The sequence below is a fragment of the Manis javanica genome, chromosome 4, assembly GCF_040802235.1.
Source record: "Manis javanica isolate MJ-LG chromosome 4, MJ_LKY, whole genome shotgun sequence".
NCBI classification, from domain to species: domain Eukaryota; kingdom Metazoa; phylum Chordata; class Mammalia; order Pholidota; family Manidae; genus Manis; species Manis javanica.
Genome location: NC_133159.1, coordinates 22,971,603 through 22,988,742, shown reverse-complemented (window position 1 = coordinate 22,988,742; position 17,140 = coordinate 22,971,603). Strand labels below are relative to the sequence as shown.

General features: G+C 47.7%; 1 long non-coding RNA gene across 1 annotated transcript; it reads left to right on the top strand.

Moving 5' to 3' along the window:
- Nucleotides 1–3,160: 3,160 nt before the first annotated feature.
- LOC140848863 (uncharacterized) lies at nt 3,161–12,203 on the top strand. The gene is made up of 3 exons (XR_012130094.1): nt 3,161–3,565; nt 3,863–4,021; nt 8,468–12,203. It is a non-coding gene; the product is annotated as an uncharacterized lncRNA (long non-coding RNA).
- Nucleotides 12,204–17,140: the final 4,937 nt, after the last annotated feature.

Here is a 17,140-nt window from a genome sequence, read left to right as displayed (position 1 = left end):
AGTGATTAGTTGTGCCTGGAAAAGGCTTCACCAAAGAGATAAGTCTGGGCTTCGAAGGATGCATAGGAGTTCCTCAGAGAGAGGAGGGACAAAGAAGGAGAGGATACAGCAGAAGCAAAGGGCCAGGATGGGAGTGGTGAGGGGTTGGAAGCACAGGGAGGACCCACTTTGCCTGGAGTTCTCTGGAGGGGAGGGAGAGGGGAGATGGTGGGTGGTAAAGCAGCCAAGTGGGAAGGTGTGATGTCTGAGGCAGCAGGAGCCTGGGTGGGTCCTGGACCAGTGATGCAGTGATGTGGAGGCTGGCTTTTCTGCCTGGTGACTGCTGATATCACCCAGAGGAAGGGGAGGAGCAGGAGTGGGAGTCTGTGCTTCAGGATGCAGGAGGGACCACCAGTCATCCCAGCTGCAGAGGGCTCTGGGGAGGGCAGGAGGTCAGGGCCCAGTACACAGGAGGACTCAGCAGGAAGGAGCCCTCTTCCCTGTCCAAGTCCTTCACTGCATTGATAGGGAACCTGAGGCTCAGAGAGAGCAAGTAACTGCTCCAGGGACACACAGCAGGCCCGCTCTGGGACCCCAGGGGCTGCCTTTGCCTTGGGTGGGGGGACAGGTGGGGGTAGGGGTAAGAGCAACCCAGGGAGAGCAGACATGGATCGCAGAGATTTAGGGCCATCCTTGTCAACGTGACAATGAGTTTAAGGCACTTTCTCCCCAGGGAGGGAATGAAAGCTGCCCACATGGGGAGGGTGGAGGGAGTCACCCCTAAGTTCTCTGTCCTGTTACCTCAGCCCAGACAGGGTCGGTGACTCGCCCAGGGTCTCCCAGAAGGGTAGTGGAGGGAGCACCAGGGCCTGGGTTTGGGTCTGGAGTCCTGCTTCTTAGCCCACAGCTTCCCTCACCTCTCTGAGGAGCTGTGGCCTGTCGCTGCCCCCACCAAACCACAACCCACCCAGAGGTCACTCCCCACCGTGTCCCACCAGGGCCTGAGCAAGCCTTCCCCGTCTTGCCCCTGGGTCTTGGCACTGACAGCTCCTGCAGCCTGACCCTGCGCTTCCCCCTTCTCCTCCCCTTCCCTCTCTCCCTCCTCTCCCTCTTTCTCTTCTTCTCCCCCATCCCCAGGCAGGATTGACCTCTGCTTGCCCTCAGGCCCAGTGCAGACAGCTCCTCCTTGGGGGCCCCCAACACCCAGGCAGGCTTAGGGCCCCCTGGTGGCTCCCAACGGCCTGCAGTCCCCATCAGATTCCACTGCACAATCATTGTTTGTTTTCCACGGGACTAGGGGTCCTGAGGGCCCTGGGGTGGGGAGGTGGGGGTGGTGAGGCACAGGGCCTCACAGGAGGGCCAGCCTCCATTAGCTCCCAGAAAGGTGGCTCTGCTCCTCGCTAGCTGTGGGCCCTCGGACGGGTCTGCCCATTCAGAGCCTTGGTATCCTCCCCTGTGACAGGTTGATGGTCCATCTCCAGGACTGCTGTGCTTCAAATGGACGTGTGCACGGAAAGCCGGGCACAGTGAGGAACGCCACCGCAGTGCTGCGGGCAGACACAGGCTCCATCCCCCAGCGCTTTGCTTCTTTCCATTCACCCACGTTCCTCCTCCCTTCCTGTTTTCTGAAGTGTGTGCTGGGTCCTGTTCATGGAGATGCTATGCAGGCGGCCTCTCCAGCCCTGGTGGGCATGTGGGCACCTGGCTTCTCCTGGACAGTGTTTCTATTTCTGCCCTCCTGGCTTTTTTCTCCCTGAATCCAAATTGGTTTTACTTCATTTTATATTTGGAACTCAGAGGGTGTGAAGGACTATGCTTTACAGAGAGCCACGGACTAGGGAAGTGAGGGCCAAGAGGGCAGGGCCCTGGCAGAGGTCACAGAGCCAGAAAGCAAACCCATTAATTAATTCGTGAATGGACATTTATTGAAGTTCAACTATATACCACTACTTAGAATACCCCAACTTTAGGAAAAACCAGCACTACGTAAGGGCACTGAAGGGCCTTACCTAACATGGGTGTGTGGCACGTCATGTGGCACTGGGCCCTTCCACGCCTTTCCCGTGGCAATGTGAGCAAGTACAGCTGACACCCCCATGTCCCTGCGGAGGACACCGGAGCCCTGGGAGAGGAGGGAGCTTGAAGGGAGCTCTGCAAGGGTTGAGGTGGGACCCAGCCCTGGGCCACTGGACTCCAAGTCCAGTGCTCCTTCCATGAGGCTGGAGATGGGGACAGAGGCTAGGAGTGGGGCAAGTCATGTGCCAGTGAGGGCAGTGTCCAGATGAGAAGGCCCGGAACTGGCATTCGCAGAAGGGCAGAGACAGCTCCTCTCCCTGTTCTCACTGCCTCGACTCCTAGATGGTCATGCAGGCCTGTGGATTCTGCCTCAGAAACATTCCTTGACCATTTTAGGTTTGGAAGTGGGCCTACTGCTTAGTAGGGGTAACTTTGGACACATCTTCAACCTCACTAAGCCCCAGATTCCTCACTGGAGATGTACAAACTTACCCTCTGGGGGCTGAGAAATTTGGCTGAGGAGTGTGTGAAATGCCCAGCACAGAGACTGGCACACAGTAGGTGCTTGGTGACTGCTAATTCATGAGCCCATTCTCTCCTCCCTCCTCCTCTACTGGAGAAGCCTCTAGAGCTTCCTCAAGGTGCCTCTGTTGGTTGTGCCCCAGTGGGAATGGGTATGCCAAGGCCCGTGCCAAGATCCCAGAGCTGCCCATATGCTGACAATAAGGCTAAGAGATAAATAAGACTTGGTTTTAGTCCCTGTATTTCCTGAGCTTGGCTTCTCCCCCAACCCCAACTTTCCAAGGATAGAAAGAACTGTGTCCCAGTGTGGATGATGATTCAAACCTAGAAGGTACCTGTTGGCCTCCCACCAAAGTTTAAGTCCTGCTATCCTATCAGGTGGGATAGACATGCAAAGAGATAAATAAGTTACAATGAAGTTGCAAAGGACCTGTGTGGAGGAAGCTACATACTTCAGAAGCAGAAGAGAGGAGGAGTTTACAGGAATTGGGAGAAGGCAGGGAGGCCTTTCAGAAGAGGTGCTCTTTAGTCTGGGTTTTGCTGGATCAATAGGAGTTTTCCAGGTAACAGGGTGGAAAAAGGCATCTTGAGAAGAACAGAATGCACAGTGGAAATAAGAATTGGTTATGGTTCAGGATAGCAGGCCAACCAGGGGAGAGGGTAGGCCAGGTCAGGAGTAGGCTGAGGAGTCCCTGGTTGCCCAGGTGCATGGGCCTGTTTCTCCCACTACCTGTCTGCTGTATACTGATGCCAGCAATAGGCTGTCTGCCTGGCTAGATCACACCCAATATCCCCGGACTCTCTTTTCCAGATCTCTCCTGGCCAAGGCTCTGTTGCCTGCAGGTCAATCCTGACCCAACAGCATGAGCAGAGGCTCCGGGCTGAAACAGATCAGGCTGACAGAGTCACAAAGGCCTGGGTTCAAGGCCTGGCTCCATCACTGGCTCGCTTCACTCAGCCTCTGTGACTTGGGGGTTGTAATGCTGCTCCCACGAGGTCAAGAGGAAGAACAGATGAAAAGTTTACACCAATAGCTGCCTTTCACCAAGTACGTGCCAGGTACCAATAGCCTTATGCACATTTAGCACATCTTCATTTAATGCTCATGCCACTCCACTGAGCTATGCTTTGTATGAAGCAGAGTGCCAGGCACATACTAGGCACTCCGTGCTCAGTGCCTCCCCTGTCCCCGTGGGTCCCAGAGCGCCAAGGATGGTTTACGGTGCTTGTGATTTGGTGGCTCTGAAATCCCTCCCCCTCTGCCTCACCTGCCCCCTTCATGGTGTTGATACCTGCTACTCTCCTTCTGGTTGACTAAAGATGTCTTCCCTTTGAATTTGCCAAGGCCACCACCCTCAGGAAATGGATGTACAAGCCCGTGAGAACCAAGGTCAGGCCATGGAGCCATCAGATGGGTAGGTGGCTGGTTGAGAGTGGGTTCTCCAAGTGTGACAAGACACATGCGCACCCACCTCTCGTCGGACCTGCAGGTGGGGCTGGGCAGGTGAGATGGATCTCTGCCTCCCTCCATTCTGCTCTCTCCCCTCCTCACTCCCTCAGCCACAGACACGTGTATCCCACACAGATGTGACCACACCTCTGTGCTGACATCTGCGCACAGGCACACACCCAGTCCCGCGTCTGCTCATGCTGGTCAGTCGGGTCTTGCTCGGGGGACAGGATGATGGCACGGCACTACACGGCGTTGCAACGGTGGGGGCTCTCCAGGTCACCCTGGGTGCCACGAGATGGGAAGCACTCGTGGGTCTGAGTAGGGGAGGGACGTGCTCTGACTGATGTTCTAGCGTGATTGCTGCTGGGTTGGGGTTGAGCAGAGCCTTTGAGGGCTGGGCGGGCGGAGCAGGGAGATGTGGGGGTGGCAAGGTGTCACTTCTGGAATGTTGAAGGTAAAGCCATTGGACCTACTGGTGGGTTGGGTGTGGGTGTGAGGTGGTGAGGAGCCAGGGGTGACTCCAGGCATCAGCGTGAGCAGCAGGAGGGATGGAGTTTCCATTTGCAGAGAAGGGCCAGCTGTGGGCAGAGCAGGTGTGCGGACTGCTGGGCACAGGGGCAGTCAGGAGTTCGGTTTTGGATGTTAAATTTGAGATGCCCATTAGATGTCCAAGAGGAGGCAGTTGGATATAAAAACCCAGCATCCCAGGCTGGACAAAAACACACCTGGGAGTTGTCAGTGATGGGACCCTAGCTGGGCCTTGAAACTGGCCTCCCCATCTAGGGACAGAGAGTAAATAGAGAGATGTGTGAGGGTCCCACCCTGAGCATCTCCACATTGAGAGTGCACGGCGAGGAGGCAAAGGCAAAGGGGGCCTCCCCTTCCCCAGAGCCCAGGCCCAGCCTGGGACCTGCCCGGGAGCTGGCAGGGCCTCCAAGCCAGGCCCATTAGGTCGGGGGCCGGGGGGAAGGTACATGAGGTGGGGGTTGAATCTACATTGGACAAGGCAGCTTTAGACACATGGGATTTTATAAAGCCTTCTCTCAAGTTGAAAGCTGCTAGAAACTATCTTGAAAACTCCCTGAATTGAGGGCTGTGCTCTCCCTGCATCTAGAGGGCAGCTACCCTCTCCTCTCCCTGCGGTCTCGGCTTCAACCCCATCCCCACCCCCAGCTGCAACCAAGGAGGTTCCAGGCCACAGGGGGCTGGGCCACCCTGCCCCTCAGCAGGGGCTGAGCCCCTCCTCTCGGGGCCCCACTTTCCCCACCTGTCACGGGGTCCCTGGTGGAGGGGGCCTCTCAGGGTGCCTCCTGTGAGGATCCCCGCTTCCCACTCCCTCCTCCTGACTGTGGTTGGGGGACAGGCCCCCAGGGCTCCAGGCCAGTGACCCCTCCACCCTAGCAATCAGGCCCACACTCATGGCCAGCCAAGGATCCACCCCAAGCAACTGTCTCCACCTGCTCCGGGCAGGAAGGGGAGGGAGGAGGAGGACTGGGAGGCGTGGGCTGGATGCTCAGATGCAGAGGCCCAGAAACACCCTGGAGCACATTTAACTGAGCAACTAGGCACCATTGTGGGTGGGGGTAGGTGACATAAACCCAGAGGAGGGGAAGCCCTCTTGCCTCCCTGTCCGCTCTCATCCCAGCTCCAGCCCACCTCCCCCTGCAGAGCAGCCTCTGCTGTCCTCAGGCCACCCGGTGTGCTGAGGTCACCAGCTCCAGATGCCCACAGGCCTAGATACCAGTCTAGGTTGTGTCCACTGCAGGCCCAACCAGCTATCACTGCAGGGAGGGCATGTCACAGACAGACTCAGAGGTGCCCAGAGGAGCTGGGTGTGTCCTGGAGAAGGGGGCATGTTTATGAGCTGGGTGGCACCTGGGAAGGGTCACGGTGGCCCAGGGTTGGCTCCAATGGACTTGGGTGCTGGAAAATAAGTAGGAGCTTGTTTGGTGGAGAGAGCTGGGGAGGGGTGTTTGTGCCATATGGGGGGAGCAGCCTGTGCCATCATGGAGTACGGAAAGTTAACCTGGCTCCCCTGAGGGTGATGTGGTGTTTAGTTTTATGTCCATTTTCAGATGAAGAAGAAAGATAATTTTCAGAGAGATCTGTTACAGTCTGCAATTTTTCAGTGTATTTGAGGGTTGTTATTCTTCCCCATAGGACGTGAGTCCCAGGACGGCTGGGGCCCGTCTGTCTTCTTATTGCTGTAGGGCCCGGGTTGGGCATGGGGGGACTGCCCGGCTGTGAAAAGTGCCCAATTTATGTGTGTGGAGTGAATGAATGAATGAATGAATGAATTGGATCTAACAGTGAGCATCTCTCAAAAGAGAAGGAAGTAACAACTCCTGGTTTTATATTCTATTCAAGTAGTTGTTGTAAATATCATCACTATTAGTAATAAAATGAATAGTCATCAGACACTTAGTATGTGCTGGGCCCTGTGCCGAGAGCTTTCCACCTCTTTTCTCATTTGACCTTTAGCTACCAGCCTTTGAGGAGGTGATGCTGTGCTTTTTACAGAGGTGGGAAGGAGATGTGGCTGGCAAGAAGCAAAGCCTGGACTTCAGGCCATGCCTATTTTATGCTCAGAGCCACATGCTGTCTCCTGCACTGTGGCACGGAGATACAGTGTCCTGTCCGTGGGGGTCCCACTGTGAGTCAGGGGCTGCACATGCCCAGTGAGTAGTGAAGAGTGTTTGTGTTTGGGTGGTTCTCTCCCCTGGACCTCACTCCACGGATGGGGAAACTGAGGCCCAGATTGGGGCAGGGGCTTACCTGTTGTGACTGAGCCTCTAGGTCTTCCAGGAAGAAGTGAGGTGAAGGGAGACAGGTGCAGGCTCTGGGGGGTTGGGTAGTGCTTGTTCTCCAAGGACACTGGGGTGCAGGCCTTGGACCCCTGGCTGCTGCCCAGGACCCAGTGCAGGCGAGGGGAGGATCCCGGGCCATCTGTGTGGGCTCCAGGGGGATTTGTGGGGCAGCTGTATGGGGGTGCTGGAGGGGAGAGAAGCCAGGGAAAGAGCTCCTCCCCTGAATTTAGGTCATGTTGACATGATGTGGAGGCAGGTGGCTGAAAAAAACAAAAATTACAGAAAACCACAGCAACAATAGCTCCGACTTGGTGAATATCAGTCAACATGCTATTTGGTCTGTATTAGAGACCAAGAACTTTCTACAAGTGAAGTGTGGTGTTGTCACTTAGTAGGGACAGAGTCAGGGGGAGGGCTCTGTGCTAGGCAGAAAGGCCCTGGCAGGGATGGAGGCAGCTGTGTCCCTGATCCCCCGGGAATCTTCCCGCTGTCCCAGAAGGGTGCGGACGCAGGTCTCTGAAGCTGATTACATCATGAGCTGAAAAGGGCTGGGTGGCAGCAATGGCCCCTTGGATTTGTCTTGGGGATAATGGCCTGATTTCCCACAGTCCCTGAATTCCCCAGAACAGAGCCCCCTGGGAGCAGGGCCTTGCCTGTTGTTTCTGCTCACACCCTGCCTCCCCCCCACCTCCGCCCCCTGTCTGGCGCTCTGCACAGTGTCAAGCACACGGGAGCTGATTAAGGTTCCCTTAATCTTGATTCCCTGATTCTCTTTCCTCCACACTCACTCCAGTGTGTACCTGGGGCAGGAGTGACCTAGGCAATTGGACTAGGTTCCACGGCTCACCCAGTGCCCCACAGCACTCCCCGGGACTGGCACTCGGGTCCCCAGGCCCCCAGAGCAGTTCTAGACAATGAGAGATGCCATTCCCTATAGAATGTAGGAGTATAGGCTACAATGGAGGTCTGGGTTCAAATCCTAAAACTGCCATTTACAAAGCATGTCATGGTGGGCAATGTCTTAATTTCTCTGAGCCTTCCATTTCCTTTTCTGTAAAATTCTACTTTAGAGGGTGTTTGCGAGGAGTAAATGAAAAAAATGCATGTGGACCACAGCACAGAGTAGGCAACCACGAAGTGATGCTATCATTATTTTAGTAGCTGCTGTTGTTTATCATGATGCTTGTCCATGGTCAGGACCCTGCACTGGCCCGCCACACAGTAGGTGCTCAGAATCCACTGCCAGTTGCCTGGTCTCCTCTGCGTAGCTGAATGGAGCCTCCCTGACACCCCTTCTGTCAAAGGGACAGAGCAGCAGAGCCATGAGACTCTCAAAGCAGCCCATTTGTGGAATTCTCCGCCTCTGCTCCCCTGCAGCCCTGATCCACTTCCTTACTGACTTCAGCGGCTTCCTTGCCAGCTTGTCTCTGGCAGAGCTGGCTGCAGAATGACAGGGAGCAAGGTCCTAGTGCCCTTTGCTCCGGCTTTTATCTGCCCGATTTCGTGAGGCTGGAGCCGTGGCCGCCACTCAGCTGGAGAAATGTCGAAACTATATTAAGTCACAGGATGCAGGCAGGTGACAGAATACTTGTCACCCACCTCTTGCCTGTCTCCTTGGTCCTGAGCCCACATCAGGGAGGGAATTTTGTGCTCTGAGAGCCTGGATTATTATACCTGTATTTCTCCACAGTCGCAGTCTTGGAATTGGAAGCAATTTGCTCTAGACGAGAGCTGGCGGCGGCCGGGTGCATGCACTCACAGGCTGTCGCCGGCGATGGCTGGCACGCTGGACCCAGGGTCTCCATGCCAGGACAGCACCTGGGTGGAGCGCCCAGCCAAACGTACACATCACAGGAGCTGCTGGGCTGGGTTGCTTTCTCCTTTCAGTTTTTATTAGTTTTTTAAAATATGAAAGTGATGCAAGCTCACTGTGAAAATCCAAGCAGTATGGAAGCATGCCCCCAACCTGAAACCCACTCTGGCGTGAAACTCCGTGGATATTGATCACAACAAACTTGCTGATTTGTGCCTGCTGGGAGAGCCTTTTGGATTCACTGCTCATTGTCATTGGCCCCATGAAGTGGAATTTGCCATTCTCCCTTTGTAAGGACAGGTAAAGGGGTTCAGAGGAGCAGAGTGACCCACAAGAGCACCCAGCTGGCTTGAGAGCAGGGATTTAACCCCATCTGTGTGACTCCAAGGGCACACTCCTCTCACCTGACCTCCACTCATTTTTAGTGGGTTGGCATATATATTTTTTTCCTAGGTTATAATAACTTGTCTTCCTTTTATGAACATGGGATCATATTCTAAGCATTAGTTTGCAGCTGGCATTTTCATTTGAGGTTATTACCCTACATGGCTTTGTCCCATTTTTTTTCCATCACCCCTGTGTCCATTTGTCAGAGGCAACCATTTTTGTTTAGTTGGTTCTTTTCAGGTGAGCGTTTAGGTTGTTTGGGGGTTTTCTGCCATTACTGGTAGTGCTGCAATACACACAATCACACAATTCCCTGAATTAATTTTCCCAAGTATTAATTTTGATTACACAAATGCTCTATGCATATATTCTCTTTGTCAGATAGTTGAACAGTTTAGTTAGAGAAAAACTTTCCTGCGCTACCCTCCCACATTTCAACCCCCTCTGAACAGTAACCATTGTTATTAGGAGGGGCAGATAATCCTTATGGACCCATTTCTATGCACTTCTATACATACATATGCATGTGTTTTTGAGATGGGTGTTTAAAAAAACATAAAAGGCATCATGCAATATGCATTTTGTGCATCTGGCTTTTTTCCGCATTAGTAACCGACCAGACATTGTTCTACATTGGTACATGTAGAGCTTCCTTGTTTTGTTAAATGAAGTCGTGTGTCATGTTCCATGGCACGGATGTGTCATCTCTTATGAAAACCACTTCCCTATTGATGGATATTTAGGTTCCCTCCTTTTTTTCCTTCTATAAAAAGTACTGCAACAGATATCCTGTGTATGCCTCATTGTGTGCACAGAGGAGCATTTCTCAGATATAGATACCTAGAAATGGGATCCTTGGGTTGAAGAGTCTGCCAGGCAGGTCTTGTTTGAGGCCTTGAGAGGCTGGAAAAGATGTGGGTCGCGGGTTCCAGGTGGCTGTTTGTCATAGGCAGCATGAGGCAAGATGGCAGGGCATCTGGTCTTTGCCTGACCTTCCGCTCGCTGTGGCCGTGTTCTTGGATGGCTGCTGGTGACACTCCAGTAAGATCTCCCGTCCAGGCAACTATCTGGACAGAACTGTCAGAACAGCCCTGTGGGTCTGACTGTCTTCCTCCTTGTATGGACTGGAGGTTGAGCTGACGAATCCAGACTGACTAGTTATTTTGGTGGTTTTTAATCTGTTTCTACTGGGTAGCTCTAGGAAAGATTGAAGGAAAATGTACAATAAGCCGTTCAACTACCAACCATTACCTGGAAGAAGGTCAGACAGGTGCCTGCCCTCCAGGAGTTGCAGACCAGTGGGGGGGACAAACCTGTGTCTTCTGACCAGGTCTGTGACAGGGGTAAGTGCAGGATGCTATGGGAACACAGAAGGGGGCCCCTGACAGAGTCGAGCAGAGCGGTTAAAAAGGTCCCTGTTACAGGTGATGAGTGAGTGCGGTCTTGAAGGATAAGTGTGCATGTATACTCAGAACACCAGTGGGTTTGTTACTGTGTTGGCTTGTTGGTTGTTTGTGGATGGTTTGTTTTTAACCTGCTCACCAGCCTCTGGCTTCACCTGATAATGGTACAGTCTTCCCATTTTTGTTCTTCTGTCAATTGCAGTTCTCAGCTCCACCTGTCCCCACTTAGATCACATGGACATGTGACCCAGGCTGGCCAGTCAGAGTACTGCCTTCCTAAGCCATAGTAACTGGCTCAGGACCAGCCAGCCAGGGCCTTCCCTGGGATTTTCTGCTGGAGTTGATGGGAGAAATTCCCTCTTGCCTTTGGAGTCACAGAGCTCAAAGTAGATGCTTGGGGTCACCTTCTCTGGCCTTCTGGGGCATGCCCAGGTGTAGAGGGAGAAAATGATGCCATTTTTCAGAAAGAAGCAGAGACAGAGATGAAAGATGAGACAAAAATCCTGACTCTGGCTGTTCTTTTTACTGCTTCAAGAGCTCCTGAACCTCTTCTCCATTGCTGGGGCCAACCACTCCCTTCTGAAGACCTTTGCTGCTGAACTGGGGCCTGTTCTGTGGCCCAGGGTCCTGACTGATATCGGGGGTGGGCTCATGAGGTTATGAGGGGTCTGGATGGCAGAAAGCAGGTTGGTTGGGTATGAGGGTCTCCTCTCCAGCTTCCTGACGTCAGTATCTCTTTCTCTACTTCATCCACTCTGCAACCACATCAAACATGACATTCTTCTTCTTAAAATTCTTCAGTGGATTCTGATTTTCCTTAGGATCAAGCCCAAACTATTTAGCCTGCATGGATTGGCTCTTGTCTGCCGCCCCTCACTGAGCATAAATTAGATTCCAGCTATGATGACCTTCTTTCTGTTCTCCCCTCTAAGCCTTTGCACACGCTCTTCCCTCAGCCTGAAACACCTTTCCTTCACTTTCCAACCTACCTCTCTCCCCTATTCTTTACCAGGATGACTCATACTCCTCTTCTGGTTTGGAAATACATACCCCTTCCTCCAGGAAGCCTTCCTGCTCCCCTGCTCTGAACCCCGACAGCACAACATTATCCAGCTCCGTGTCAATTGTATAATCATTTGTTTTCCTCAGTAGACTCTGGGCTCTATGAAATCAAGTTCATGTCTATCTTTCATTACTGCATTCATTAACACCAGCTTCCAGTTTATTGTTAATAAATATGTGGGGAACTAATCAACCAACGAGCTCCAGGGTGTGGTGGAAACAGCTAGCTTAGGAATGAGACAGCCTGGGTTCTGATCCTGCCTGCAAACTTTACTGTCCCTTGACAAATTCCTTCATTAATATTATTGCCCACCAATATTATCTCAGCTATTGTGAGGGAGATAGTGAAGGTGATAGTGTTTGGAAAACTCTAAAGTATCATACAAGCGGTAAGCTTTGTTTTTAAAGCAACAGATCAATGAAAATCAATAAGCAGAAATTATTCTGACAAATTTGATGGTCTTTTCCCCCCCGGGTTGAAAATAACAAATACCTGAGCTTTCGGGGAGCGGAAAAGAAAGGCATATGCATCAAGGGCTACAACTTGCCCAGATCTATATTAAGTAGGTAGAACATAGTAATTTTCTCCAGAAAGAGCTTTGATGACTTTCATTTGATTTATTGCTAGGCATTTTATACTTTTTTTTTTCTGTTGCAAATGGCATCTTTTAGCTTTTACTGATTCATGGAAGTGTAATTCAGCATTATATATTGATATTGTATCTGGCAAATCTGTTAAACTTTTGTATTTTTATTTTTGATTGAGGCATAACTGACAATAAAATGATACGATATTTAAGGTGTGTGATGTGATGATTTACAATGCATATGTTCTTTATTAGTTCTATTTATTTATACATAAAATGTCTTAGATTTTCCACATAGACAATTACATTATCTGCAAATAATAACAGGCTTGTTTCTTACTTTAACTTTCATTTCTTTCTAACTTATCTTTCTAACACTTCCTAGAGTGGTGGAGGCAGGTGTTTCTGATTTCAAAGGGAAAGCTCTTTCCACTGTGCTGTGATATACAATGTTTGCACTAGATTTTTTCAGAGATGCTCTTTATCCTGCTAAGAAAGTCTGCTTGGGTCTTAGTTTGCCAAGAATTTACTCTTGAAAGGATTCTGAATTTTATTTACATCTATTGAGATATCCATATGATTTTTCTCTTTTAACCTTTTAATGTGATGGTTTGCATTAATGAATTTTCTAATATTAAGCCAGCCTTGCAGTCGTGGAATAACCCCAACCTGGTCATGATATGTTTCTTATTTACATATTGTTGGATTTCACGTACTAATATGATGTTTAATAATTTTGCATTTTTATTGAGTGAATTTGGTAATTTTCCATCCCATATTGTTGTAGTGTTTTTGTTTTTGTTTTTGTTTTTTGATGTCAAAATTTTACTAACTTTATAAACTGGAAGTATTTTTGAAAGATTAGATTGATCTCTGTCTGGGATGTTGGAGAAAGCATGTTACAACACCATCTGGGCCCAGTGTCTTTGTGGAAAGATTTCTACTTCTAATCCAGCTTCTTTAATCTTTCATGCTATTATATGACTATGCAGTTTCAAAAATGTCTTTTTGAGTCAGCTTTCTTATGGTGTTTTCGCAGGAATGTGTCAGTGTCATCTGTTTTCAATTGACTGTGATCCAGTTGTACCTATTTAATCCCCATAACTTCTCTGGTAGGGTTTATTTCCCATTGCTAATGCTGTTTATTTGTGTCTTCTCTCTGTTTACTTTTATCTTCCCTTGTTTCAATCACGTCGGGGCTGCTCATTGTTTAGTCTTTTCAAAGAACCAACTTTTGGCATTGCCTGTCTCCTCTGCTGTATGTTTGCCTTACCCACTTCATGCCTTGCCTCAATTTTCCCATCTATAAAAAGAGGGACAGCAACAGTATGCACCCCACATGCTTGCTGTGAAGAGTCCGTGAGCTGACATGTATTGGAATTGTGTTGGGTGCCAGGAAGTACTCAATCAGTGTTTGTGGTCATTTCTATTTCGGTTAAAAATTTTTGCTCCCTCCTATTTCCTTCTTATGTTGCTTTAGGTTTATTCTGTTGTTCTTAATGTCTGATTCCTTAGTTGACTACTTATTGATTTTGAACTCTTTTTAAATATAAGCATTTAGGGCTATGATTCTCTGAATACCACTTTTACTGCACCCAACAAGTTTTAATAGAGTGTCATGATTTTCTGTGTATTTCAACATTTCCATTATTATTTCCACATTAGTTTTGAGTTGTCTAGAAATGCTTTAATTTCTAAGCACAAGGCATTTTTTTCCAGTTATCACTTTTGTTATTAATTTCTAACCTAATTGCTTTGTGATCTGACACCGTGAACCAATCCTTTGAAATTTGTGTAGCTTGTTTTATGTCCTGGCATACCGTCCAGGTTTTGATCTATTTGATCTATTCTTCTAACCATTATCTAGCTGCTTTAAGATGCTTACTTCAGTTAGCAAGGCTTAAAGTTAATTATTTTTGCAAACAATACAATATAATTGTATAATACAGTATTGCTCCCCAATAATACAAGGAGCGTGGAAAGCTCTGATCGCCTTCTCCCATCTTACCTGGGATTCTTTTCTGGTATTTTTGTTCTCTCTTGTTTATTTTAAAGCTCTGAAATTAGATGTTATTGTTACTGTTGTTTACTATTGTTATTGAAATTAGATATGATTGTTACTGTTTCAAACACTTAATGTTAGCTTAGGTTTCCCATGTCAGAAGCAGCATATCACCATTCTATTTTCTTTCTCAGTTCTACATGGGGACTCATTTTCCTTCTGCCTAAATCACATCCTTTAGAGTTAAATAGTTTTCCTTTTGCCTGAAAAAGGCATGCTTTAGTATTTCTCTCTGCTGGTGTACTCTTTGTTTTTGTTTGTCTGAAAATAGTTTTACTTTGCTCTCCTTGTAAGATAGATTTGCTAGTCTTTCTATGTTGACAGTCAATTTTGCGACAGCACAACAAAAATTTCACTGTCTTTTTCTACCTTCCACCATTACTGTTGAAAATTTAGCCATCCTTTCTTTGTAGGCAACTTCTTTTCTTCTGGCTGTTTTAAATATTTTCACTCTCTCTTTGGTATTCTGCAGTCTTACTAAATGTATTTCAGTGTGACTATCTTTTTATTTATCCCATTTAATGTTTTTGGGATGGAATTGTTGTCTTCCAATAATTTGGGATAATATCTTCAAATAGTTCTTCATTCTCACTGTCTCTTAATCTGTTTCATATTTTCCATTTTATTGTCTTTCTATACTTTATTCTTCAGCTGTATATTTCAGTTCACTAATCATCTCTTCAACTGTTTCTAAACTGTTTTCCTTACTTTGTTCTTATCTGATTGGTCAATTACTATAATCACTTGTTCTTTGCTCACATCTTCCAGCTTTGTGTTTTATTGCATTATATATATTAGACACCACACTTCTCTAGCTCATGGCTGATAATTCCAGTAGCTGGAGCTCTTTGTGGGTCTGGTTCTGTAGTTCGTACTTTCTGTGGGTTCTTGCTCTTGATACTGTTTTCTTGTGTGGTTTTTGAACTTGTGTTCCTTAGACATTACATTCCTTCAATCTGCATTTGTGCTTTGCATCAACTGGTCCTGCTATCAATTCAGAACCACTTTTTATTAAATGTTCCATTTGAAGTTGTTTGAATAATACATATCATAAATTTGACTCCAAATCCACATGAGAATGTACTTATAATTCTTTACACCTTGTTTCCCCCTTTACCTGGCACTTAGTTTACATCAGATATTCTTGCTGCTTTTCTCTCTGGAGTGTGTTTATTCATTATTCAGCCATTCACAAAGGGTGTAGCCCCCTTTGCTGGAGTGGGGGGAGTTGCACTCTCATCTTTATGCAGGAATTTCCTATTAGCCCCATTTTCTTGGATGGCTCTAGGCTTTCCTAGCAAGATCTCCAGGGTTTTGAAAAACCTTTGAGGAAAAACCTAGCTTGGGTGCTTAACTTGTAGGAATCCTGAAATCTCATTGTTTTTGACCTCTTGGAATTTCATAATTTTGTGCCAGTTCAATTTTGTGCTTTTAACAAGATTTTAAAAAATGGAGTTTATTTACATGGAGAAAGTTGTTTATGGTATCCAGTCTATCACAATGCCAGAAACAGAAGTTCAGTTGGAGCATCTGAGTTGGACTTTGAAGGATGAATAGGAATATAACAAGTAAAGGAAAGGGGAGAAAGTGGCTCTAGGAGAGGGAGCAGTAGGGAAAGATGGAGCATGGGGGCTCGAAACTATTTAGTGTCTTGTGGAAAAGGCAAATGGGTCAGGACCTGGCGCATAGTAGGTACTCAGTAAGTATTGGCTGATTATCTGCTGGCTGAATGAGTGGATTTGGCTTCAGGTCAGGTGCTTAGGGGGCATGAACTAGACCTGGAGGGGATGGAAGCAGGGAGGGCAGGAGGGATGAAGAGGGAATGAACCCCACCTTCCTGCCCTCTTCCCAGCTGGGGCCCCTGAACTCTGAGCAGGGGTAAGAACAGGTGTGTGGCTAGAGCAGACTGGACCTTTACTGGCCAGTGGTCAGGATGAACTCCACAGGGTGTAGAACTGTGGGATGTACGTGGGATGTCCTTGAGAGGTGAGGTGGGCCTTAGGGAGAGCACATTTGAAGGCAGAATTGGGAGGGAATTATATCATTTCTGTTTGTGCCTTCATCTGGTTTAGTCCATTCATAGACTGGTTACATATATATTTTGTGTTTTTTAGTGAGGCATAGGGACTCTCATAAGGCTCTAAAAGCTTCAGACATAAGTATATTTACCACAGGGCTACTTATAAAAGCAAAAAAGGAACAGCCTAAACAATTCGACAAGAGGGTTTTGGTTAACTAAACTGTGGCTCATCCAGAATATTCTGCAGGGGATGAAAACATTGTTTACATTCATACTGGATGGGAAATGCTTAAAACTATAATATTAAGTTTTAAAAAGACCCTAGGATGCTAAATTATGCATACAGATCAATAATAACTGCCTGAAAAACTGATTAAGAAGTACACAGAGAAATGCAACCAAATGTTAAAAATATACCTTTGGGTGTTGAGAACACACATTAAAAAGAAAAAATGAAACACTTATTTTTTTATTACTGGTGCACACTTATTTAATATAATTTTTAAATGACTATTGTTATTGTTATTGTTTCTCTGATTAAATAGTTAACGAAAGCTTTCAAACATTTCCTTGTGCCCATGTAGAGAGTGATATCCCTTATCTTCTTTACCTCCACCACTTCAAGATTGACAATTTGTTTTTCAGACCTTGTCTTTTTATAAGAACATGATCCTATTTTCCATACTAATTCTCGACCTTCTTTTTTCCCTCTAATTTGTTTTGGAAATATCTGACAGCATTATAGATTTACCTCATTTAAAAAAACAACTGTATTTCTTTCCACTATGTGGATGACCAGTGATTTATTAGCTGGTCCCCCATTGATAGACATGTGGGGGGTTTCTAGTTTCCCCCTGTACAAACAGTGCTTCTAGGAATATCCAGCATTTCTGTGTATATTTCTGTAGGATAAATTCTTGGATGTGGACTTGCTGGGTCAAACGGCATGCCCACATCCGAGTTAAATTTTGATTAGCATTGCTAACTACCTTCTAAAATACTGTAGCCATTTATAGTCCCATCATTCTG